Source organism: Giraffa tippelskirchi, chromosome 6, assembly GCF_054371585.1.
Source record: "Giraffa tippelskirchi isolate mGirTip1 chromosome 6, T2T-mGirTip1v1.2.pri, whole genome shotgun sequence".
NCBI lineage: Eukaryota > Metazoa > Chordata > Mammalia > Artiodactyla > Giraffidae > Giraffa > Giraffa tippelskirchi.
Genome location: NC_137280.1, coordinates 165,835,884 through 165,861,238, shown reverse-complemented (window position 1 = coordinate 165,861,238; position 25,355 = coordinate 165,835,884). Strand labels below are relative to the sequence as shown.

The window sequence follows — 25,355 nt, the reverse complement described above, 5'->3', positions numbered from 1 at the left end:
GCTGTTAGTTCATGAAAACAGGGAACACAACTTATCTTGACAATCTCCTTTCATGTAAATATATATATATGATTTAAAATCTATTTTCCAGAGCAAGGTCAGCAATATAAGAAAGACGAAATGCATAAAGTTTCAAAGCCCAACTGAAAGCTGCACAAATGAGGTGTAAACCCAGCACAAAGAAGTCCGGCTTCCTGCCTAGGTGGCCTTCATCGGGTACATGGCCCAGCAGAAGAGCTTTGCTGGGAGAGGTGGCTTCCAAATGGAGGACAGTGACTGATCCACTCTGAGTTCAGGGGAACCTTCTGGTCCCTTAAAGGAAACATGAAAGATAGGAGAGTCAGGAATTCTAAGGGACTCACTTGTACAAAGTTGTGCAGGTAGGAACACATATTGAGTTTCAAAGACAACACATAAGTTATGGGCTGAGATTTGGGTTCAGAAGAATTAAATATACATTTGCATGCATGGCTAGAGGAGAGCTTAAGGAGGGCTAGAAACATGTATGTTACTGTGGAGGGCAGAGGTTAAAAGGAATTGTCAGGAGCTATACCTAATACATGGATGTTTTATTTAGTCTCTATAGCATTTTATCAATTTGAGACAATCTTTCAAAATCCAGTTTCTCTTGAAAAATTAGAAGATCTGCCAATACTAGCCCAACATTCCTATGATCTTATAACAATACGAATAACCCAGTACCCCACAGTTCCAGTTCTTACGGACTCATTTCTGTCTCATTTCATTCATTTTTCAATACAACCATATAGGAACTTCCCTTAGATCCTTGAAGCTATCATGCTCTCATTTGCCTTGAGGTGTTTACACACACACACACACACACACACACACTCATTATCCTTCTACAGCCCAACATCTCTTAGTTGTGCTTCAGAGCTAACATTAAACATGGCCTCTTCCAAGAAGATGTGCCAAGTCCTGGTGAGATATTTCTAGAGCATCCTGTATCTTCCTGTATCTTCATCCATTCACAGACATTTATTGAGAACCTACAGTGCCAAGTACCATTCTGGGCACTCGGAATATAAAAGTTTACAATATTTAGTCTCAATTCTCTTGGAGTTTAAATTCTAGTAAAGGAGAAAGGTATCGAGTTAATAAACAAGTAAATATGTAGTAAGATAGTGACAAATGTTATGGGAAAAAATAGAGCAGGATAAGAGGGCTGAGTGCTCCTCCTATGAAGTGTTTAGGGCAGGGCTCACTGACAAAGTGACATCTGAGCAAAAACCAGAAGAAAGGTGAGGGAACAACTCACACGGACATCCGGGAGAAGACTGTGCAAGGTGGAAAGAATAAGATCAAAAGCCCTGAGGCCCACTTGGCAAGTAATAGGTCCATAATCATCATCAAAACTTGCCTTCAAGAAGGGATATGGAAAGTTTTTGTGTTAAACTATCCTCACTAGTGGGAGTTAATGTTACCTTTCTTGGTGGAGGTGTATTTATATTTTAATAGTAAACAAAACTTTTAATTGATAGAATAAATTAACTGTGGCACACTGAAATGAATCAGCAGAGCTCACGGAGGCTGGAATGTGAAGACCTCATTACCTCTGAAAGGATCTACTTGGGTAAAACAGATTCAACCTTGGGAAATCTGTCTGCAATGCAGGAGACTTGGGTTTGATCCCTGGGTCGGGAAGATCCCCCAGAGAAGGGCATGGAAACCCACTCCAGTATTCTTGCCTGGAGAATCCCATGGACAGTTGGAGCCTGACGGGCTACAGTCCATGGGGTGGCAAACAGTTGGAAACGACTGAGCGATTAACACTTTCACTTTCACTTTTCACCTTGGGAAATCACTTGGCACAGGTTTAAATTCAAGCTGTAAAAAAATGAATGAGCTTCAAAATATTATTAGGCTGTATTTACTTAATGTTTACACCAGCACCCCACTTGTTCAGAGGTTATTTATCTGGAAACCCCAGCTGGACTGATCACAACTGGGAATGAAGAAGAGAAGAAAATGGTTCTCAGCAGCTAAAAATATGTCACAAAGCCCATGTATTAAGTTCATGCCACACTCTACTAATCACGTCATGGAAAAGCTTCCCCCTGCTTCTCCAGAGCACTTCAGTCCAACCAGAAGAAATATACATGTATGTGTGCATATGTGTGTGCTCATATATATATAGTTGTTGTTCAGGTGCTAAGTCGTGTCTGACGCTTTGTGACCCTGTGGACTACCTGACGCCAGGCTTCCCTGCCTTCGTCATCTTCTGGAACTTGCTCAAACTCATGTCCATTAGGTCAGTGATGCCATCCAACCATTTCATCTTCTGTCATCCCCTTCTCCTCCTGATTTCAATCTTTCCTAGCATCAAGGTCTTTTCTAAAGAGTCAGCTCTTCACATTAGGTGGCCAAAGTATTGGAGTTTCAGCTTCAACATCAGTCGTTCCAATGAATAGAGGGTGGATTCCCTTTAGGATGGACTGGTTGGATCTGCTTGCAGTCCAAGGGACTCTCAAGAGTCTTCTCCAACACAAAAGTTCAAAAGCATCAATTCTTCAGTGCTCGGCCTTCTTCATGGTCCAACTCTCACATCCATAAAGGACTACTGGAAAAACCACAGTTTTGACTATATGGACCTTTCTTGGCCAAAGGATTTCTCTGCTTTTTAATATGCTGTCTAGGTTTGTTACAGCTTTCTTTCCAAATAGCAAGTGTCCTTTTTAATTTCATGGCTGTAGTCATTGCTTTATTTATTTATATTGAATATTTACACATCCCAGAATTCTAACAAGCTTAGTTATCTAGAAGCAGACATTCTAGAAGTTTTAAAGAAGGCTGCTGAAGTCAGATACTTCAACAGTGAAAAATAATGATACCTGGGAAAAGTATTAAAAGGCAGTGGCAAGAGTCTGGAAGGTTTACCCACATGGGCTGTTTGGTGAGGGAACCAGCTTCCTGAGGCTCACAGCACCTGAGGAGGCCAGTGTTTGCCTTAGTTTTTCAATTCTCCTAGTGACAACCCTGATACATGGAGTAACGTCATGTCGTGCTATAGAGAGTCTATTTTAGAGATTGGGGAAGAGTGAAAAACACTGTAGGACAATTTCTTCCTGAAATGATTATAGAAAATCAGGAGCTTAAGTGGCAGGCTGCATTGATTCAATCAGCACATATTCAGGACTGTTTACCACACGTTCTAGTGGCAAAGAGACAGAATGTCACCCTGATGGAGCTGACATAGGAGCACGAGCACGGAGAAGGTGTTTAAAGCCAGATGACGGGATCAAATCACCAAGTTTGGATCTAGGATGTTTGCTTTGCATGAAGTGTACATTCTCAGCTAATGCTGGGTAGGAGGGCCATCATTAAGTCCCCCATAGTTGCATCCTAAGGAGAGAATCTGTACAGGAAGCAAGACGTTCTTTAGTTGTGACAACAGGCTCAGTTGCTTAGTTGTGTGCGTGTTCGGTTCCTCAGTCATGTTGGACTCTTTGCAACCCCATGAACCGTAGCCCGCCAGACTCCTCTGTCCATGGAATTTTCCAGGCAAGAATACTGGAATGGATAGCTATTTCCTGCTCCAGGGGATCTTCCCAACTTAAGGATCAAACCTGCATCTCCTGCATTGGCAGGCTGCTTCTTGTGACAACATGTATTGCCTTCGTATTCTGGTTTCATCCCTTCAAATGAAGCTCTTAATTAGTAGAACTTGGAAGTCAAGGTTCATTATCTGTTATCTTTTTATAAACAACCTCATCTCATTTCCAGAGGTTATTTATAGTTTACCTAGAACAAAAGTCACCGATTGGTCACTCTATTTATGACAGCACCTAATTATTGTGACCAAGGCTTACATGATTAAATTGTTTTAAATGCACAATTTCTCTCCTGTAAAAAAGAACTTCCTATTTGTTCACCTTTGTAGAAGTTGGGGACATCATCTCCCTGCAACTGAGCTGGAGCAGAGTCTAATTCAGGACCTGCTTCAGGATGGACTGTCTGAGAACCTGCCTATTCTCTTTGGGTTGTATTCCAGTCATTCAGGTTCTGGGTTGACTATTTTGCCATATAACTGTACTATTTTTTAACATGTATTATCGCCATGTGTCTGTATTATTATTCTGTAAAATATCATTATTTCATTTGAGTCACTTTTTAGCCTAAATTCATTTAGAAAGGACAATTTATATCACTGTCACAACATCAACTGTCATAAATAGAAGCTACTAATAAAATAAATGCTCTGTTGCTTGCCAAAGCCTCTGAATCAAATGCCTGCTTTCACTTTATTGGCAAAAGAGATTAGCAGGAGTTTTAAAAGCATGTTACCATCAAGCTGAGCCATTCTTCTTGATGGTCCCTGGAAAGATAGAAAAGGGAATACATCTCTCTCTGAGATTCAGTGGCCCACCTAAAATCATTTCAACTGCCACTGGTGAAATGCTTGGGAAATGAGGGAATTTTTCAAAGAAACAATGTCTGTTTAGCTTACCAAGGAAGGGGGCTGGATGTTCAGGGTTTTGTGTGTCCCACCAGGCTCAACACGCAGGGAGTGGGTCATAAACCCCATAACTGCCAACTTGACAACTACAGCTGTATCCTTGCCTCTGCCAGATATCCACAACATCGCATCTTTTGGTTGCAAAAATATGGGCACAGTAAAATGGCTGATCTGCTGGATAATAAAATCACAGTGCTGTGTCTGTTGACAGTGAACCAATTACCAACACCTCTTTTGTATTATAATGACATGAATTTAGAAATATAGAATTTTAAAAGGGATTAACTTTGGACCCAAGTTCCAATATTTACTTAGGAACTCGGTGGTTTCATGACCTTGGCCAGGTTATTTAATCTCTCTGGCTTGGGTTTCCTTGTCTGTAATATGGGTCTGATGAGGTATACATATATGATGGTTGTTACATAGTACGGTTGCAATAATATGGAGCTATTTTTTAGGATACCAGACGGATAGGCTTCAAGGCTCCAAGGCCTTATATAATAGCTGAGCAAGAAAAAGTTATATCTGAAGAATTAGACAAAGTCAAAAAAGCATTTCTATGGATACAAATTAGAGATAAATCTTGAAGAAATTATGTAGGCATTTCAGATAAAAAATCCTGCTCAGCAGAACTAAGGAAAGCCAGTTTGCATTTTTTTGTTTTTGTTACTGTCTTGCTTCACCTTGATGATTTCCTGAATTCCCCCTTTGGCAGCATGGACACAGTTCTGGTGTAGACCAACAGATGCAGTACTCTGCCCATTTGTGTTTCAGGGATGTTTTTGCATACTTAAGATTATTTTTAGATTTAAGGCTTTTACTTGTTGACAAAGTCTTTCTTCTGATTAAATCAATATACCACTTTTGATTGCATCTAGTTAGCTGAAAGGTCAATGAATCACACCCCATGTACACTCTGGAAACAATTACACATTCAGACCTCAGCTCACACTGTCATAAAGTGAAGTTGATCAGTCGTGTCCAACTCTTTGCAACCCCATGGACTGTAGCCTACCAGGCTCCTCCATCCATGGAATTTTCCAGGCAAGGGTACTGGAGTGGGTTGCCATTTCCTTCTCCAGGGGATCTTTCCAACCCAGGGATAGAACCCAGGTCTCCCACACTGCAGGCAGACGCTTTACCATGTGAGCCACTAGGGAAGCCTGTCATAGTCAGCAGAAAAATCACACTTGGATCTCCCTCAACAGTGCTTTATGGTGATGCTCAAAATACCTCCTGTAGCCACACTGACACAGTACTCTGATAGAGCCAGGATAGCCATTTTCTTTTTCACACTGTTCCATCCTTGATTTTGTAAAGCAATTCTATTCCCTTAAATAAAATTAAAATTCATATTTTACTTATAGTCCTCTCTAGAAGAACTCTGTTAAGGTTTACCACACAGAGGTAATGGCAAAATAAAGGGCCTCTGGAAAATAATTTTGTAGATCAATTATAAACCTTACTGATTAAATATCCTCCTCAAATACAATCAATAACCCTGCCTGAATCAATGCCAAATAGGATTAAAACTGGATTTATGTATATACATTGTGGGAAAAAAATAACATAATTATTCAACTGGCATTTAACATTTTTTTAATTGAAATGCAGTTGATTTACAATGTGATATTAGTTTCTGGTGTATAGCATAGTGATTCAAAATTTTTACAGATTACATTCCATTTAAAGTTATTATAAAGCAATAACTATATTTCCCTATGCTGCATGATATAATCTTGTTGCTTATTTACTTTATATATAGCAATGGTATCTCTTAATCCCATACCCTTATCTTGCCCTTCACGCCTTCCCTCTCCTCTCTGGTAACCACTAGTTTGCTTATATCTGTGATTCTGTTTATGTTTTGTCAAATATATTCATTTGTGCTATTTTTTTTAGATCCCACATAAGTGATAACCTCCAGAATTTGTCCTTATCTGCCTAACTTATTTCACTAGGCATAATACCCTCCAGGCCCATCCATGTTGTTGCAAATCACAGAATTTCATTCTCTTTTATGGTTGAATAGTATTCCATTGTGTATATATGCCACATCTTCTTTATCCATCCATCTGTTGATGGACACTTGGGTTGCTTTCATATCTTGACATGCTGCTTTGAATACTGGGGTGCCTATATCTTTTCAAATTAAGTGGTTTTAGTTTTTTTTTTTTTTGTCTGTAAACCCAGAAGTAGAATTGTTGAATCATACGGTAGTTCTATGTTGTTTTTTTGAGGACTCTCCATAATACTTTTCACTGTGGCTGCACCAATTTACATTGCTACCAACAGGGTACAAAGGTTCCCTTTTCTCCACATTCTTTCCAACATTTGTTATCTGTAGACTTTCTGATGTTTGGGAAGTGTGAAGTGATATCTCATTGTGGTTTTGATTTGCAGTTCTCTAATAATTAACAATGTTGAGCATCTTTTCATGTGCCCATTAGCCATCCGAATGCCTTCACTGGAAAAATATCTTTTCAGGTCCTCTGCTCATTTTTCAATTGAGTTTTTTCTAAATATAGAGTTTTATAAACTTTTTTATATATTTTGGATATTAATCCCTTACTGGTCATATCATTTGCAAATATTTTCTTTCATTCAGTAAATTGTCCTTCTAAACTGCTTTAATTACCGTAGCTTTGTAGTTTGGTCTAAAGTCAGGGAGCATGATACCTCTAGCTATGTTTGTTTTTCTCAAGACTGCTTCAGCTATTCTGGGTTTTCTGTGATTATATGTAAATTTTAGGATTCTAGGTCTGTGAAAAATGTAATGGGTGTTTATTTGATAGAGATTGAATTAAATCTGTAGATTGTTCTGGGTGGTATGGATATTTTAACAATACTTATTCTTTCAATCCAGGATCATGAGATATCTTTTCATTTATTTGCATTATCTTCAATTTTCTTCATCAGTGTTTTATAGTTATCACAGTACATGTCTTTCACCTTCTTAGTTTTCAACTGGCATTTTTGAATAGCTGTTTCTGCTGTGTTTTGAGACTCAGACACCATAACTTTGAGGCCCTATATTTCATCATATTTTACAGGCCTATTTTTCCGCATTCTTTCTCAGTTGAAATTAAACAGTTTTGTTTTTTCTTTTTTTAAATCTGTAGCTGTTGCAGGTCATGGTTGTTCACTGGCTGAAGTCATTCCTTAGCTACCTGGAATTTCTGTGACCTGATTTATAAAATACATCATTTCATCACTTTCTTTCATTTATGTATTCATTCAACAGACATTTATTAAGAACTAGGCAGGGGTAAGCACTGAGTTAGATTTTTGAGGTAATATGTGCATAGTAGGTGGTACACAAAGATATATGACTAGGTCCCTGCCTTTCAGGAGTTTGCAATCTAAGCTTATATAGAATTCAATTAAGCACTAAAATATATAACACATAGGTAAATAATAGATGTACTGAAGTACTGTGGGGAAAGAGTAGAAGAATCAGAAGAGAGGACCCAGCTCAGATCTTGGAGGAAAGGCAGAATGTCAGAAATATGATACAGAAGTAGAGAAGGAGGGCATCCCAGCAGGAGAGAATTTTCTTAATATGAACTCCTTCAGTTTTGTCTGATTGAACTATCTTTTGCAGAGCAACTGCTAAGGATAAGACACTTGGGACTCTGAGATATAAAAACATGAATGGGAAATAAGCCCAGAGGATTAAAATGACCAGTCCAGGAGGTCTAGCATCCAAATAATAGATAGATAGAAGTCCTACAAAGAGAGAACAAGGAATGTTGATGGGAAGGAAATGAATTTCCAGATTGAACTTCAGATTTCCTGATGGACACGAGTTTTCAGATTGAAAGATGTATGTAATGCCCAGTACAATGGACACCAAGGTTCTTCACTGTGAAATTTCAGAATACTGGGGATAATTTTCAAAAGAAAATGTAAGACCTCCAGAAAGAAAAAAGAACAAACAACAGGAATCATAAATAACTCTGAACTTCTCAACAAAACTTTTGCCAGTAGTACGACATTAGAGCAATATTTACAGATTTCCAAGGAAAATTATTTTTTCCAATGTGAAATTACACATTCAATTAAATTCTTACTGAAATGTGAGGGTAGATCTGAGGTATTTTCAGATATATACCCTTTTTCAGGACTACATTTTAAACAGTATTCTATAAATACAAGGGAAAATAATAAGAAGAGAGAAGAGATAGAATCCAGGAAATTGGCTCCAACTTAAGAGGATGGTGAAGAGAACTTCTGACGATGAAGAAGGTGTCCCAGATGCATCAGGTACAAAGAAAGTCTTGTCCCAACAGGACAGACCAGGAGGGCTCTGGAAGAACATCCCCAGGAAGATGAGACAGACAGATACATTGATGCATTTGAACATAACAAGAGGAGAGGAGATTTAGACAAATCAGGGAGAATTTTGAGATGAACTGGTGATAAACACACAGAAAACTAAGGGAAGAACACACATGACAGAGTGCAGAGAAAGGGGAAAGTAAATCACAGCAGAGAATATGCCTCAGAGGTGGAAAGACTTTACATAATCTAATCATGTAAACACTGAATAGGTGTTTAAGTAGGGTTGTGATATAACCTGTATAAAGAGACAGACATTACTGTACACGGCTGGAGTGCAATGGTGGTTACAGAAAATTAGATGCTTTTAGGCTGGATAATGCATAAAATGAAAAATCAACAAAAAAGGAAAATCAGGTAATTTAAAGACATGGAAATAAAATGAAGCTGAAATACTGAAAGATAAGAAGGTGGAGAAGCTGGAGATGGGAGAGACTCCTCATTTCATAATGAGCCCAGCAGAAAACAGTCAATCTAACTATGTGTATAACTTGATACAAATAAAGTGCCAGATGTTTTTAAAGATACTACTTTTCATCACAATTTACCCAGGAGTCTAGGTATAGAGCATGGTTGCATTTTTAAATGACATATGATCCAATTAATCAGCAAAGAGAAATGCTTTTGAGGGGCTCTGCTGGCCTACTGATCAAAAGATCAGTGATATAATGCTTGTGTCCCTGTGCCTTAGACCAGAATCCTTCTTTATGTGAACATGACAACCTGGACAAGCTCTAGATATTCTGGGTTTACCTTTCCAAAAGCGACTAAATGCACTCAGAGCTTCAAGTATTTAAACACTGTTAGAAGCGCATCCGCTTTTTGCCTTTTCATAGTGTTCATGGGGTTCTTGCAGCAAGAATACCGGAGTGGTTTGCCATTCCCTCCTCCAGTAGACCAGGTTTTGTCAGAACTCTCCACTATGACCCATCTTTCTTGGGTGGCCCTGCAAAGCATGGCTTATAGCTTCACTGATTTATACAAGCCTCTTTGCGTGCATCACTGACTCAATGGACATGAATTTAAGCAAACTCTAGGAGACAGGGGAGGACAGAGAAGCCTGGCTTGCAGTCCATGGGATTGCAGAGAGTCAGACATGGTTTAGCAACTGAACAACAGAAACATATCCAAACGTTCCCAGCTTGTTCTGATCTTGTTCTGAGTGGCAAAAGCATTTATAGTTCCAAGGATTCATGTAAAGATGTCATTGTCAAGAGAGAGCAGGGAAATTGTTTCTAAGCACGATGCCTGGTACTTGGTGAAAGCATAATAAACATATGTTGCATGAGTGAATGAGTACATGAATACATGAATGAGTGAAATATAGCAAGTTCTTTTAAGAGAGCTGACGGGATGGTCTGCATTTGCCAGGGTAAAACTTTCACTTCTCCTTTAAATCCAGCAAGGGAAGGACTCAGGTGAAGTTATAAACCCAAGGGACATAATTAGAAGCATTCTATGCACAAATTTTGCATTCCACTTGGAACTAAACCTAGGCATTTAAGACTGATAGCACTCCCATCCATTAATACACTCTCTGTAACATATCCAGCGACACAAATAAAGCAATGGTTTTCAAAATGGTGCTCTTTACAGAGGCACCTTTATTCCATGAAAATACTCCAGACTGATGCCCCGAGCTGCTTCCTGTTCCCTCTTCTCTGCTTAGTCAGGGCGACCCTGCTTTTAGCTTTTTTTACATATGAGAGTTCCATCCAACAGGACATCTCTACCACTTCCAACGTCTGAAACCACTGATGCAGAAATGTGCTGTTCTAGCAGAGTGGTGTCCTACTTCTTGCGTATTTTCTGGAGAGGCTGGAACAGAAATGCAGTCTCACCTCACAGTGGACAGCATGGGAGCAGATTTAATTAGAACCTCAAAGAGACGTCGGCCCCTCCACTGACACCTGGATTTTATAAACAAGTGCGCAAGTACCGGCGCACACGCACGCCTGATTAGGCACCCAGTGGAAAGTACATCCTTATTTATCAGTGAATATATGTAATGTTTATCACAAATCCACATTGCTGTCTAAATGCACAAAACCTGATAAAATACAAGTACTTTGTACTTGTTCCCAAGAACATAGTAAAACTATTGCTCAGCTATTTCAAGTCCAAACTTGGGCAGTTATGAGACTCTGCCTTTCTCTATTTTCTCCCCTGAATGACACGGAAATTCCAAAGAGGGCTTGATAGGGTGTGCATGTGTGTGGGTGTGTGGTCAACAGGCATTTTCTATTCTCTGCTGGCATCAGCTGCTATTTAAATTGTCTTGCCTACCCTTTGGAAATTGGACATTATGCCCACGACTTCTGCTACTGCCTGAGACCCTAACATGGGCTCAAGCTTCTTGGAGTTCACTGGTGCTGTCAGCCACTTCCAAGCCCCCTTGGGGCTGCACACTTTCAGCTGTCACCACATGGCTGGAAGCCTGAGAGAAACTCAAACAGGTATCTTCTGCCTTCTCATGCCTTAGCTCATTTATTTTATTCCTCTCTTGACACTGTCCAGTGAAACACATACACAAGGCTTCTGCCACCGTGAATTCTCAAATGGAAATCAGGCAGCACTGCATTCTGTCCAAGTCTGTTATTTAGCCAACACACACTCCAGAATGATCAGTTGCTCTGATTGGCTATCTTTTCTAATTGGCCAATCTTTGTGCTATGCTGGTTGTTAAAAACCTAGAACAATGACTATACTCTCAAATCTCTGAAACGACAGAAAGCTCAGTCACCTCTTTTCTCTCCTAGATGTTGGGACTAGAGCTGAAGTCTCATGTCCATATTCTGCTGTTGCTTTTTCTTCAAGGTAGCTATTTCCCCTAGCCTAGATAACCTTTATCTAGTCCTGGGATACGGCACTGTGACTCGTCCCCAGGTTCTTTCCATTCTATTGTTTACAGCACAAACTTTATGTCCAAATTCCTTTGGGGCTTGACCTCTCGCAGCTCAAAGGAAACTTGAATATCAATACCCTTGTCTTCATAGATTACTTTCTTTGCAGTTTATTTTCAGAGATTCAAAACGAAGCACTGACTGCTTACTCTCTTTTTGTATTCTTGGTATAAAACCCCATGTCTTCTCTGAAGCAGTGCTTGCTCCTGACTGGATAGGAGAGGAAGTCAGCAGTAGTAGTGTTAGTTGCTCAGCTGTGTCTGACTCTTTGTGACCCCATGGACTGTAGCCCTCCAGTCTCCTCTATCCATGGAATTCTCCAGACAAGACTACTGGAGTAGGTAGTCATTCCCTTCTCCAGGGGATTTTCCCAACTCAAGGATCAAACCTGGGTCTCCTGCATTGCAGGCAGATTCTTTACTGTCTGAGCCACCAGGGAAGCCCTGGAGAGGAGGCTGGACCCTGGCTAATATCTCAAAATTTGATCTTGCCACACCAGTAAGAGTGATGGGCCTATTCAGTCCTTTCTTTTTTAAATACAGAAGAAGGTCAAGAAATCAGAGAGAAGAAACTGGCCATGGTACCCTTCGAAGTCATGTTAGCAGTAGAGAAGTTTATAATGTAACCCAGGGTCATGAGTAAATGGTTCCTGCACCATAGTAAAGAGTCAAGTTAACTACAGAAGGATGGGTTTCTTACACAGACTCAGTGAAGGGTTCCGGCAGGGAGGGAATCTGATGCTTTTTCAGACACAAAATTATTTTGCAATTTTTTGCAATTATTTTGCAATTATTTTGCAATTCCAAATAGAATCCCAGCACCCCTTACGTTGTACCCTGATATTACACACAATAATGAGACTTGGGTTCAGTTTTCCTCAGAACCCAGCATGTCTCTTTTCATTTTACAGAAACTGAATCATATACTATACATTCTGCTTATTAATTTATAAAACAGCCTGTGACTGGACCTACCTGTGGAGAACCACTAAATACACATAAGTGGAAGACTCCCACAATGAAGGTGTAGAATCAAGCAGATCACAAAAATGTGTCATCATAAGCATCTCTGGACCTAGAACCTGGACATAGCCAGGTGGTAGGACTGCTAAATACCTTACACAGTAGAACAAGTTCTTTCTGGGCAATGAAATGACCTGGAAGCATGAAAGGAAGCAAGCCTGACCACTCTTTGCCCTGGGTCTCTCAGACTTGTCAGATTTCTCACTGCTCAAGCTGCTGACCACTGCCTTGTCCCCGGGGGAAAAAGAGGAACACCAGATGCTACACTTGGTCAGAGGTATCCTAGTCAACACTGTTCTCATACGCTTTTGATGCTGGATACAGTCTGTGAATAGAACTCATTGGTGCCTGTGAGTTCTCTGTCATTTTTGTAAAAAAAAAAAAAAAAAATTGGAGGATAATTGCTGTACAATGTTGTGTTAGTTTCTGCGGTACAACAGTGTGAGTCGGCTTTCTGTATAACACATGCCCCTCCCTCTGGGCCTCCCTTCTACCCTCTGCACGGAGCTGAGCTCCTTGTGCTATACAGCAGCTTCCCACTAGCAATCTAGTGGGGCTTCCCTCATAGCTCAGTTGGTAAAGAATCCACCTGCAATGCAAGAGACCTGGGTTCAATTCCTGGGTCTGGAAGATCCCCTGGAGAAGAAAGTGACAACCCACTCCAGTATTCTTGCCTGGAGAATCCCATGGACAGAGGAGCCTGGCGGGCTACAGTCCATGGGGTCGCAAAGAGTTGGACACAACTTAGCGACGAGACCACCACCACCAATGTATATATGTCAATGCTACTCTCTCAGTGTGGCCCACCCGCTCCTTTTCCTACCGTGTCCGTGTGTATTTCTGTCATTTTTGAACCCAGTCACAGTCTTCTCAAATCTGGGCCAAAGACCCTGTGATTTTTGGCAGATTGCCTCATCTCTCCAAGCCTCAATTTCATCTATAAAATGGGTAATAAAGATAGCTTCCTTATAAATTTTGGGAACTTAGCAAAGGGTGAGGCCAGAGAAAGTGCTTTGTTTGGTACTATTATTAACACTATTAACCTGTCATTTTCCACATGGAATTTGGTATGTTTCTATGTCAATAACTATTCATTGGCATAATCCTTTAATGACTGAATAGTCTTCCATTTTATGAGAGCCCTCCTTGGATAGAGGGGCCTGGTGGGCTACAGTTCATCAGGTTGCAAAGAGTCGACCACAACTAAAGTGACTGAGCACGTACACATGCATGGTTTATTTAACTAGTCAAATATTAGGGGTCATTTAGACTGTGTTAATTTGTCCATTATCTTTTAGGTAAAGTTAGCTGATTAAATATATGTATCTACATGCACTCCCTCCCCAAACCTCTCAAAAACTACAGAGAAGGGATTTTTTTAAGAGCATAAACTCATTGGAATGAGAACAGGAGTGGAAGCACTAGCAATGGAATTATGGAATCAGAAAAACAAATAATTTAGCAGACACAAGAAAATGGAGTCTTAAGTCAGCAGAAGGGAAAGCTAAGAACTAAGCCTATCTACATCTCAGAATTCCCCTAAGGCTTGGGAATTGGTGGCACCAAATTGTTCTGGAAGCTGAGATGAAACAAAATGCAAAAATAAAATGGATTACACGAAAGTCTGTTTCAGAAGCAACCATACTCCCAGATCCCTTCATCACTCTCAGGAAACCACTCATTTGCTACCTTGGTCAAAGACGGAAGGATTCTTCCCTAGAGAGAGTAAAACAGGGATTCACCAGGACACAGGCACAACTAGAGGTGGGGTTTTCATATGGAACTGAGTGAGGCAAATGGATGCTAAGTTCCCCAGGGTTCTTTTCTCTCTGCAGCCAGCCCCGCTCCCTCCAGACTGGAGGTTAGAGGTTAGAATCTTCTCTGTGGCACCTGAACAACCCAAGTGGAAAGACTTAAAGACTTAGCATCAGAGCTTTCTTGCCTCAACTATCTGCTAGGCCATCCGATGGCAAAGTTCACAGTCGCCAGTTCCCTCTGTAAGGATCACAGTTTCCAACCATCCTTTCCTTGATGCCCCAACATTCGAATCATAGGAGTCCCAGAAGAAGAAGATAAAAGGAAAGGCCATGAAAAAATACTCGAGGAGATAATAGTTGAGAATTTCCCTAAATTGAGGAAAGAAATAGTCACAGAAGTCCAAGAAACCCAGAGAGTTCCAAACAGGATAAACCCAAGGCGAAACACCCCAAGACACATATTAATCAAATTAACAAAGATCAAACACAAAGAACAAATATTAAAAGCAGCAAGGGAAAAACAACAAATAACACACAAGGGGATCCCCATAAGGATAACAGCTGATCTTTCAATAGAAACCCTTCAGGCTAGAAGGGAATGGCAGGACATACTTAAAGTAATGAAAGAGAATAATCTACAACCCAGATTACTGTACCCAGCAAGGATCTCATTCAGATATGAAGGAGAATTCAAAAGCTTTACAGACAAGCAAGAGCTGAGGGAATTCAGCACCACCAAACCAGCTCTCCAGCAAATGCTAAAGGATCTTCTCTAAACAGGAAACACAGAAAGGATGTTTCAACACGAACTCAAAACAACAAAGTAAATGGCAACGGGATCATACTTATCAATAATTACCTTAAATGTAAATGGGTTGAATGCCCCATCCTTGACTCACTCTTAAACAAGGTCTGGCAATCAAGGATTGCCAGAGATCTGAAGAATGCCTTTGTTCTGACAGAGCAGAAACAGAAAAAAACAACTTGGTGGGCTGCCCAGGGGGAGAAAACTTCTTAAAAGCAAAAAACTGGCATGAATATTCTCAAAGGCATGAGAACATTTTGCAGTGATGAGAGAACAAGGACAAATAAAAAGGAACATCCATAAAACAAAAAGGATCTCTTGGAAATTAACAATATGATGGCAAAAACGAAAATGAAGAACTCAGTGGAAGAGCTAGAACATAAGAAAAATTTCCAGAACTAGCAGTAAAAAAAAAGATTGTAAATGAGAAAGGATTTTTTTAAATCTATTACAGAAAATGATTTGATGGAAATACTTCAAAGAAAGATTTTAAACTATATAAGCCAACAGATTTTGCAGTATAGGATAAAATCAGAAAAGAATTCAACTTCTAAAAGGTTTTGAACCTTTAAAATACAGAAAACAGGAAAAGTTTATTCTCAAATGCCAGAACATCTAGGTAGACAGCAAGTACTGGAACTCAATTAGCGATCTTTCTAAATTAAGTATATTTAATGTCTAGCACCTACAAAGTTAAAAATCTTTTACACGAGGCATACTGGCAAATCATGATTTAATGCACCTATTTTCAATGAGAGCTTAAAAGGCCTAAGCCAAAAATGGAGACCAGGGCAAAGAACAGCCTCTTTATATAAATCTTTCCAGCTAATCTTCACAAGCTCCAGAGAAGGTGAGGTGGAGTAAATGAACTCTCAACTCCTGTGGCTGCTTCTAGGACTACTTGGATTCAGCCATGAGAAATTATTGACCAGCAGATGTAACTTACCTTTTGCCTTTATTCTTTGTATTGCTAAGATTCACGTGAGGTCCTTGCGGATCCACATGCTGTTAGGTGTTCAGAGTATTTGGACAAGATCAAGTATACCCTAGAAAAATGAAATGGAAAATTGTGACAATTAAGAAGAAATCTTAGACCAAATAGTTCACTTTCCCTAAAATATACAGGAATTAAGGGTAAAATGTTCTTAAAATTCTCTGCTTTAAATCATTTCTAATCTTAATCTGTGCCTCAGCCTTGCAGAGGGAGGCGGAAAGCTGCAACTGTCAAGTAGATCTGACACAGGTATATTAATAACTACCCCTTGATGCTCAGGAGAATTCCTAGTGAAACTGCTAGGTGGTATTTGGCAGGGTGGGGGGGGGGAGCTCCAAGGAGCTCTGGGTTTTTTGGTTATGTTTCTGTGCAGAAAGAATTCAGCAAGAGGCAAAGTGATAGATAAGAAGTGATTTATTAGATAGAATAGGATTCTTGTGAGGTTTACAAGCAGGCATATGAGAGGGTCCCTCACCCTGAGAACTCAGGGGCTATAGTTTTATAATCAAAGGAAAAATGGGGAGGGGAGAAGGCCATCTTCTTCCTCATTTTTGAGTAGACATCATGCTTCCATCATCAATTCCTCTTTCACATTGGGCAGGGGAGTTTTCTTGTCCTTACATGATCAAGTTGGGACTGTCACGGTGCAATGGAAATGAGCCAAAAAGCCATAACACATGCTATAAGTGGTAAATCATCTCAGGTTTTAGTATACTAAACTAGTATACTGTCACCTTTTGGTTATACTTTTGTTTTTAGTGCACACAGAGGAGCATGTCCTAGGAATCATTAACTTATTGGGCTCACTGGGTAGGATGTGGGTCTCATACCAGCATTGTTTCACTGTTTAGGGACATTTCTTGTGTTTCCATTAAACTGTTTTGTAGCTAAGTAAGCCTGTTGGTTTTGCAGTTAAGCAAACCTGCTTTTTTTGAGTAATCATTAACTTACAGGGGTTTCCCATATATTTTTTTTTTTTTTGACTTACAGTCCCCTAGTGAGATTAACTATTTAGCCACTTACTTAGTCCCTTTACTCTGTCCCTATCACTGGCATCCCCTTCACAGACCACAGCCTTGTCATGGCGAAGAGGCTTGCATAATTCAATGAAGCTATGAGCTATGCCACGCTCATAAGATCATGGCATCCAGTCCCATCACTTCATGGCAAATCGAAGGGGAAAAAGTGAAAGCAATGACAGATTTGATTTTCTTGGGCTCCAACATCACTGCAGACAGTGACTATAGCCATGAAATTCAAAGACACTTGCTCCTTGGAAGGCAAGCTATGACAAACCTAGGCAGCATATTATAAAGCAGAGACATCACTTTGTCAACAAATATCCATATAGTCAAAGGCATGATTTTTCCAATAGTCATGTATGAATGTGAGAGCTGGACTACAAAGAAGGCTGAGCACCAAAGAATTGATGTTTTCAAATTGTAGTGCTGGAGAACACTCTTCAGAATCCCTTAGACTGCAAGGAGATCAAGCCAGGCAACCCTAAAGGAAATCAACCCTGAATATTCACTGAAAGGACTGATGCTGAAGCTGAAAGTCCAATACTCTGGCCACCTGATTCGAAGGGCTGGCTCATTGGAAAAGACCCTGATGCTGGGAAAGATTCAAGGCAAAAGGAGAAGGGGGCAGCAGAGGATGAGATGGTTAGATGATAGCATCACGGAGTCAATGAACATGAATTTGAGCAAACTCTGGGAGATAGTGGAGGACAGATGAGCCTGGTATGCTGCAGTCCATGAGGTCTCAGAGAGTCAGACACGACATAGCAACTGAACAACAGCAGCATCAGTAGCATGCTCTGTGACACACTAATTCAATCACAATCTCTAGGTGTAAGGCCATGGCATTAATATTGTATAAAAGCTACTTAAATCACCATAATGGACAGAAAGAACTGAAAACCACTGATAATCACATCTATAATTTGGACTAAAAACACTTTGAAACTCATGCTTTATTGCTAAATATCTACTTACTCTGAAGCTATCTAGATATAGTGTCCAAATAGGTGACCATACTTTGTTAAAGTGGTTTCATAGCTAGCACTTGGCTCTCTTCTCTAGATTCTCAGCAATAAGGTGCAATAAGCCGGGGGTTGGAATGGGGAGAGAGGAACGCAGAATATCTTTCTTGGGATGCCTGGTTGATTCGAAGCAAAATAGCAATATACATAAGATTTCTATTGGATTGTATGGATAACAATTCTATACCCGCTTAGTCACATCTTAATGGGAAAGACTTTAAATTTTCTGTCAGGGCATTAAATTGGGGTCTAATATTAGTAAGCTCGGGAAACAAACATGCGCTATTTCACTCTTTGTGAGAGGGCTAGAGTCCTACAGTGATGTGAGAGCAAAATGATCACTTCAACTTAATGATTGTCTTCCTAATTGGATCCAGGGAAGTTATATATATATATATTTTTTTTTTTTTTCCTTTGAGTAATTACTCTGTATTTTTCCCCCAGGTTCAGTGGCATTTTCTCTAAAGAGATAATAATAGAGTTAGCATAATAGTGGAAAATAACCTCAGGCAGTCTATTTGGAAGGCGGAAAAAAAAAAAGAAAAAGCAAGTAATGAGAAGATAGAGAAGATAAGGTGATGAAGAGGACAATGGTCACGATGGCAAAAACAAAAAAAGAACAGAAGGAAAAGGAATAGGAGAAGCAACAGCAGGATAGGAGTCAACACTAGTTGAGGGTCTTTCAGAGTTTCCTATGTCCTCCAAGGGTATTTGTTAAAGTTTGCAGATTCCTAGGCCTCATGTTATCCAAGAATCAGAATGGGAAGAGGGACACCTGGCAATTTGCATTTTAGACAAGCACCCGAGATGAGCTTTATGCAAAATAAACTGTTTGAAAATTAATGACCTCAAGATATGCCTAGTACCAATGGTCAGGGATGCTGTTCAATTTAATCAACTTATTTTTTGAGCTCCCAAACTTGCCAGAGCAACAAACGGTAGTAATTTTTTCAAGTAATATAAACCCAGGAACATAGTGTTTCTAGGATTAATCTCAAACCGTGGGCAGTTCTCCTTGCTGCAACACCAAGAAAATGACCAGAGAAGACAAAGAGGCAATCATAACAGTTAGCCTTTGCTGAGCACTTACCATGTGGCGAGCCCTGTTCTAAATGATTTACATGACTGAGTCACCTCCAGTTCTTATGAAGAGTAGCCAGTATTATTTCCCCTAGTGCACAGATAAGGAAGCTGAAGTTTCAGGTTAAGGAAACTGTGCTAAACAGCAATGCTAGTAAGGGGCAGAAGGGACTCAAACCCTCAACTGCTCAAACTACTAAACATCAAAATATTCCATGCAAATGATGATAGAAGTACTGCAAGCCTGAGTTCTCCTTTTAGCTCTATCAGATCAATTAGGCAAACTTTAGTGGACTCAACCTGCCTATGACTTAGGTTACGTGTCTGTAAAATGGAATTGGTGATACTGGTGTAGTGAGAAGCTAGTAGATGTTAACTCCTTATGAAGAGCATACAGTACTGTATAAATGCCAGTTATCATTATATTCCTGTAATCACAGTGCACAGGGGCCAGATCTAAACCTTCCCACATGGAGTGAAGAAATAGAAATGAAGTGACTGTGTTACTGTTCAATCACACAGGTAGCATCATCGGCCGGTTCTAATAGCAGGAGGGCAAAATGCAGGGGTGAAGTCAAGTTTTCTAAAAGGTGCTCTTTTGACTGTTGTCTATGTGTGCCTCAAGGTCTGACTGCCACTCTTGATACTGACTGTAGGATCCACTGGGCTCAGGCTTTCACAATACATTTCCATCACATTTCACACATCAAGTCAATATAGTACCTCATTTTTCTAAAGTGCCATTTTGAGAGACTGTGTTTGGAGGAGCAACTTTCTAGTCTTTCTAATTCTTCCCATTAACCTAAACTCAGCGGCTACTTTCCACCATGAAATCAAACGCCAAGAGCTCAAAGAGGAAGGAGCTGGTACTCTGGTCACACCAGCTGCATAAGCCACAGGTAACTCACTTCACTCTTTTGCATTTCAGTGCGCTGGAGCCCATCAAATCTGTCTTGCTTCTCTCAGCAGGATTATGGGGAAAATCTACTGAAAATATGCAAGACTATGATCAAAAGATATAGGGGAAGGGGAGCATATTGGAGTTGGAGAAGAGAAGAGAATGGTGTGTGAATTGGGTGCCGGAGCCAGGCAGGTTTAAGCTTGGAAATCACACAACCATTGTGCCTCCACAACTGTACCACGTCCTCCTCACTGGAAAAACACTTTGACAGCAAACTGTGGCATAACTAAGGTGCTATTTTCTCAATAAAAGTAACTCATTAACTTGCACTAGGTATATTATACAACTGCATCAGGTAAGGTACCATTACAGCCCTTTTTACACATGAAGAAACGAAAGCACACGAGGGTCAAAACCATGACCAACCATCCCAAGGGAATAAAAGTGGCAGAACTGAGATTCTACCCCGGGCAGTCTGGCCCCAGAGCCTGCTCTTGCCTCTGCACTTACTGCTTTTCAAAAGAGTGTCCATGTCGAGTTTGGGATCCGTTTGTCAAATGCTGTCAGTTTTCCAGTCAACTCTCAATTCACCTTGCAAATAAAATTAAAGGCACCGCTTCTGCTTTTTCTAGTGATAAACTCCAGGAAAGAAGAAACTGGATGACCAGCCACTGCCCTCCACAAACCACTTTCTCAAAGCTATTTTTCCCAAGCTTTCCCAGTGACAAAGCCCCGTATTTCCCCAAGTGTAGATGTGGCCCCACCCCAGAATCCTGATTAACCTGGACTGAAGAGTCAGAAGAACCTGAATAGCCTAAATTGACTCCTTCACCTTGCTAACGTCTGTTCCACCTCCCCTACCACCACCACCACCCGCCCCCCCCCCCCCAACACACACACAAGTCCATCTCTTTCTCAAATTTGTGGGCTGGGAAGGAACTCTTGCCACAATTATTTTTGCACCAAAATATTCTTTCTCAAATAGTAATTTTGTAGTGGAGAATAATCTAGACAATGCCACTTAACTCAAATGATCAGAGATAGCATCTCTAGTAATTTAGGCATGTGGATATCCGTACCTCCTGATACCAGCAGTGAAAATGACATACCATCACTTCCTAGGATGTAATTTTCTTCCTAGAATGTAACAACCCAGACCTGGCCAATACACGTTTGCTTAAGATATTGGACCTGTTGTCCTCTTCCTTGTTGTGAGTAAAGAGCTATGGCTGCAGTGTGGCTGGGTTTGGACAATGCAGCAAAGAGTCTGCCGGAGGCTTCAGGGAAAAGGGTACAGACACAAATGCTCAGCAGAGACAGGCAGATACCACAACTGATAGAGTAAGTCAAGCGTAAGACAAAGTTTTCTTTAAATCTCTGATCCCTTCTGCTATGCTTTGTTTTCCTACTTTCGACAGAGTATCAGGGATACCTGAACTTAATCATATGAAAAAGAAAAAGTGAAAGTAAGCATAATTGCAGAAATTCACACTTTGTCTCAGTGTCTGATAATGGTGGGAATTCAGACTCGTATTTCTTAGTTTTTTTTTAAAATGTCTTTTTTAAGAAGCCAGAAAACCAGATTTGCATTAGACAACTTCCAAGCTGAAGTGTCAGAAATCAGCTAAGAATTTTAAAGTAATGTGCTGTGGATTGATTCTACTTTCACAGACTTGTTTTCTCTTTATGGTCAGTTAGTGGTGTTTAAAGAGGCCTGGGAAGGCAGCTGAGGACTTAGACATCTGTGCTAGGGTGGGAAGCAATCTAAGACCCCCAGCATCAGTTATAGGATTGGTCATCTTCAAGTTATCTTTCTAGCAGGACCACTGAGGGATAAACAACAGTAATAGATTGAACCTAACTTTTCCTTTGCTTCTGGTCTCCTTCCAGTGAATGCGGGGATTAATCTGCCTGTTGTTTAAATAAACGTAATCCTTGAAGGACTGCACTGAAGCTGTTGTAAATAGGCAAGGAAATGCATGCGTGCATGCATGCTAGTCGTTTCAGTCGTGTCTGACTCTGTGTGACCCTATGGACAGCAGCCCACCAGGCTCCTCTGTCCATGGAATTCTCTAGGCAAGAATACTGGAGTGGGTTGCCATTTCCTTCTCCAAGGAAAACCAGGCCTCAAACAATTGTTTCTAACTGTGGTTCTAAGAGTGGACCAACCCTGATCCCAGATGTGACAAGTAAGAAATACATTCAGTAAGACTGAGAAGCCATCTCCTGGCATGTGGAATAATAAATAACGAGGATCACAAGGTACAAGGGCCTGTGGAAGTGAAATTATTTTCATTTTCTCAAATTGGATATTATTAATATACTTTGGTTATTTTCATCATAACCTCAACAATTATTTCTGCACTGAAATATTCTTTCTCAAATAGTAATTTTGTAATGGAGAATAATCTGGACAGTGCCCTTTATTCAAGTGATCAGAGATCGCATCTCTAGTAATTTAAACATGTGGATATCTATACCTCCTGATACCAGCAGTGAAAATAACATAACATCACTTCCTACTAAAAGAAATGCATAATTCTAATCTAATCATGAGAAACATGAAGAGACTCTTTAGAAGAGCTAATAGTAGTATATCAATGGTAATGTCTTGGTTTAGCTAACTAGTACTATAGATACATAATATGGGAAAGCTGAGTGAAAGATATGTGAGCCCTATATACTGTCTTAACAACTTTTTGTAAATCTAAAATTACTTCAAGATGAAAAGTTAGAAAAGATCTTGTTTTTATAACCTTACCCCTAAGTCTTTTTTTAAACAATTTAAAAGGATTTAAATCTACTACATGCTATATTTATATTGTCTAAATTAACTAATTCAACATCAGTATTTGCTTTTAAATACTGAATGATGCTTAAATGCATGAACCACAGGAGAGATAATACCACAGAATGGGAAAATACGGACTGTCAATGACTATTTTTTACTTGCTTTCTGTCTGCTGAAGAGCATGGTGATGGTTTATGTTTCTAGACTTTTTTTTACTCTTTTGGGAACTTCCTTTTGTTTCTAAACACTTTTTCTTTCTTTATGTCACAAACTTCCACTTCACCCTTTCTTTGGGGAATTGCTCTTTCCTTAATGAAAACACTGAAATAATGATATAGCTACAAGTCATGCCGCTGCTAAGTCGCTTCAGTCGTGTCCAACTCTGTGTGACCCCAGAGACAGCAGCCCATCAGGCTCCCCCGTCCCCGGGAATCTCCAGGCAAGAACACTGGAGTGGGTTGCCATTTCCTTCTCCAGTGCATGAAAGTGAAAAGGGAAAGTGAAGTCGCTCACTCGTGTCCGACTCCTAGCGACCCCATGGACTGCAGCCCACCAGGCTCCTCCGTCCATGGGATTTTCCAGGCAAGAGTACTGGAGTGGGGTGCCATTGCCTTCTCCGAACACTCCTCACACTTTCAAATACAGTGTTGGTCACATGGTCTACATCTAGCCAATCAGAACACACTGACTGGCCCAGGGAGGAGGTATCAGTATCAGTCAAGCCATCATCCATAGTTTTGCTCTGGGACTTTCACACTGAGGACTGAAAGGAAGTCTTCTTTCTCCCCTTATATTATGAACTAGAAAGCTGTGATCTCAGAAGTGGCAATAGTCACGTATTTCACCCTGTGGAAAAGCCTGAGAAATGAGAGCTATGAAGATGTAGAAGCTGAGAAATGAGAGAACGGATGAGGAGGACACTTGACAAAGCTATTTAAGTCTCTGATTCCAGTCTCTTGGGCCAGTTCTATATTTCATTTTTCATGCTTTAATAACATAACCCAATATATTTCCCTTCTCGTGCTTAAGCTAGTTTTAGTTAGGACACAGCTATTTGTCTTTTGAAATCAAAATAATTTTGATTCATCCAAGATGACTTTTGTTGTGTACCACTACTACCTGGGACTAATTCAAGGGGAGGGGACAGATAATATGGGTAAATGTCAGTGAAGAATAAATTCATCATAAAAGGGATACATCTGAGCCAGTATCAAAGATCACTGAGGAATATTAGAAGGCAGAATAAAGATCAGTGCTGAAAGATGATCTGGTCAAAAGTCCTCAGTTCCAAGAATGAAAAGAAGTAAGTTTTATGAACTAGATCAGTGGACGATCATCAATTTCAGATCAAATTATTAAAGTTTTGGTTTGAATTACTCAAAAAATAAATTTTGATCACTGACACCCAGCCTGACATAGAGAGAGTCAATCCTCTAGCAACTATATATCTAGACTTCCACATAACATGTGACAAGGTCTTCTGCGACCCTTTTGAACAGTCACTGGTGAGGGAAAGTTGAAACTTCTTCTAAAACATGCTGCTGCTGCTGCTGCTCAGTCACTTCAGTCGCGTCCGACTCTGTGCGACCCCATAGACGGCAGCCCACCAGGCTCCGCCGTCCCTGGGATTCTCCAGGCAGGAATACTGGAGTGGGTTGCCATTTCCTTCTCCAGTGGATGAAAGGGAAAAGTGAAAGTGAAGTCACTCAGCCGTGTCCGACTCTTAGCGACCCCATGGACTGTAGCCTACCAGGCTCCTCCGTCCATGGGATTTTCCAGCCAAGAGTACTGGAGTGGGGTGCCATTGCCTTCTCCGCTTCTAAAACATACTATTATTAAATTAACTTGTAAGGAAGTTTCTAGTAGTTCTATCTTTCTCTTTCAATAAATTAATTAACTTAAATCTTTTTATTAATAACCTGAATGAAGCTACTAATAGAAAGCTGACTTCATTTGTATACAGCACAAAGCTCAGAGCAAATCAATGGATGATAAAATCAAGATTCCAAACATCGTGCATCCATATACACAGATAACAAGAACCCCAAAACTGTGCAAATCAGGGTGGAAATGTAGCTTAATGGTAGTACATGTGCCTATAAATAGAGATTATTATAAACTATTTGTTTAACAAGGAAAAAGTAAAGCTAACTCAGTTTTATGCTATTGTGGCAGAGGGATAGTTTCCAGAAAGAGGTGAAATTCTTGCTCTAATCAACACAGGTTTGGCCGACTATATT

At 40.2% G+C, this 25,355-nt stretch overlaps 2 protein-coding genes across 8 annotated transcripts in view; one reads left to right on the top strand and one right to left on the bottom strand.

The window, feature by feature from the left end:
- Window positions 1-25,355, bottom strand: part of LOC145509620 (uncharacterized) — a 533,964-nt gene that overhangs the window by 29,827 nt on the left and 478,782 nt on the right. For 3 of the 5 annotated variants that reach the window (XR_014056240.1, XM_081498842.1, XM_081498841.1), the window contains one exon: window positions 16,260-16,351. The gene's annotated coding sequence lies outside the window, so the exon portion shown is untranslated. Of the gene's footprint in view, window positions 1-14,292; window positions 14,842-14,988; window positions 16,352-25,355 lie in introns of those variants that run through there. The other 2 variants (XR_014056245.1, XR_014056241.1) reach the window with 2 other exon arrangements.
- Window positions 1-25,355, top strand: part of PCSK1 (proprotein convertase subtilisin/kexin type 1) — a 101,412-nt gene that overhangs the window by 27,591 nt on the left and 48,466 nt on the right. The gene's annotated exons all lie outside the window — the stretch shown is intronic.